Here is a 2383-nt window from a genome sequence, read left to right on the forward strand (position 1 = left end):
AGTTTAAATAAAACAAAAAAATTGGTGGTAATTTTTGACTGTGTAACTTTACAAACAGCACCCCGTATTGACTGATGTTAAATTTGCCCTTTATGATAAAAAATGGTGTAGCAGCAGGTGGAGTTAGGCATCACAGATGTTACAGTTCACTCTAGAGGAGGAATATTTATAGTTTGTAGCAAACAAATGTTCTGGAAATGGGAAAAGGCACACCCATGAAGCTCAAACACAGGATAGCACCTTATGTGTATGCTAGATATGTTCCTTACATCCCAGGGCTACAGAAACCATTTAAAGAGCAACACTTCCTTCAAACTAACCATACAACATTTTGACTTCATGTTATCAGTAACTTTTCTACACAGATGTGAGCCACTTGCAGACATCACCACGTTTAGGGTTGKTTTATGTTTTTCAGCCAGCACTTGGTGCAGCTCACAGACTAACTTATCCGTCCTGCAATGAATCCTCTTTAGAAGGTGCTAATTTAACTTGATTGTTGTAGGTTGTGGTTTGCAGTGAGGCTGACCGWTATTGTGCAACAGATGGAGGTATTTCCACCCTCAGTGTGATCATTTCTTATTTCCCATGAATAAAAACACAAGGATAAACACTATGTTTCGTTTCTGCCCATAGAGCCACCACATCCTGATGTTTTAGCGTTCACATACGTTGTATTTTCATTAACCACTTGAAAAGAAAAAGAGGTATTTTCATAGTTCTGACTTTGAGTGGAAAAATAATGTAAACACTTGGCTTTAAGATGATACAATGCCACAAAAGGCTTAGCAGTTGGCTATTGCTAAGAATTTTCTTCTATACTGGACTCTTGAGAATTTAACAACAGCAAAGTTTAGACRTAAAAAAACAGTCTTAGCAAATTAGCCATGTTATAATAGCATTTATTTCTTTGTTGGTGCTAATTTAGTGCTAATTAGCATATGTGAGCATGTTAATGGAGCACTTATTTCTCAGCGTTATACATTGTGTAAAGACTTAGGCCATTTTGTAGCTTTTTGCATGCACTGCATTGTGGGTAGGGGTCAGGGCTTATTTGATATAAACAAACAGGCATTGTTGTTAAATTAGACAGATGTGACTACGTTTCTTTACATTTATCAGATTTTTTTTTCTTTGTGAATTATGGCAGAGAAAACATTGGACAAGGTGAAAAAGTGCTAATGCATGGAGTCTATGATAGAAAGTGCAATTTTTATTTTTTATTTGTAAAAATAAAATTTTGTAAATTGTGACTTTATTTTTAACATGATTTTGATTTACATAACTGGATGTGTTTACCAACAGAATACAAATACTACTATCATTGTTGTTTAGTCTTTCAGTTTATTCTTATCTGCTGTCACCCACATAGATGAACTGACCAAACCACAAGATATTTAGAATATTTGATTATTTTACATCCAACCGGTACCCACTACGTCCTTTACTAAATCATCAAAAAGTTAATTGGACTTCTGTAGTCATTATCTTTGCATAACAATATACTCTGAATCGTGGCAACAAAAACATTTCCAAAACAAGCTCAAAAAGCAGCTTAAAGATATATATGAAAAATCTCACCTCTGATCATAAAGGAAAGTTTAACATAAATCAATTTATGCATCGAGTCTATAAAACAGCATAAATTTGAATTGGTTTAATTTGTTTAATTCCAGTGGTGTTTCCACAGCAACCTCAGCGTTTATCACAAATAACGTGTGACTCAGCAGCATTGCACATTTGTAACTACAAAATGGTCTAGGCCTATAGAACAGTGAYTTTTCTAATTTTATGCTTTGTGAAAAGAGTGAAAAGTTGGTGCTACTTAAAAGGTATGACCAAACTAATGGAGCACTTATTTCTGTCTTGTCCTTTGTGAAACAGTCCAACGTTTTGTGCTAGTAAGTAAATGACATAATGCTAAAAGAGCACTTATTTCTCAGTTTTATGCATTTTATAAAGAAAGGGAAGATTATTGCTAGTTAGTAAGTATGAACATACTAATGGAACACTGATTTACTCAGTCTGCTTCGTGTAAGGAGTAAGAGGTTTGGTACCAGTGTATGGGGTGCCGTTTGTAAAGTTACACAGTCAAAAATTACCACCAATATTTTTGTTTTATTTAGCCCTTTATAAGAAAAAAAGAACAGATTTATTTTTCAAAGTCAGTTTTTCACCATATGATTCATACATTTATAAATGTCATAGTTTATAAATTAAATATTTAACTTACAAATTAAATATTTAGTTAACAAGCTAAATATTTAACTTGTGACTTAAATATTTAGTTTTGAGCTAAACACCTAAATATTTAACTTAAATATTTAGCTCGCAAGTTAAATATTTAGGTAGCTAGCTAAATATTTAACTTAAATATTAAGTT

Source organism: Austrofundulus limnaeus, unplaced genomic scaffold (assembly GCF_001266775.1).
Source record: "Austrofundulus limnaeus strain Quisiro unplaced genomic scaffold, Austrofundulus_limnaeus-1.0 Scaffold1789, whole genome shotgun sequence".
NCBI classification, from domain to species: domain Eukaryota; kingdom Metazoa; phylum Chordata; class Actinopteri; order Cyprinodontiformes; family Rivulidae; genus Austrofundulus; species Austrofundulus limnaeus.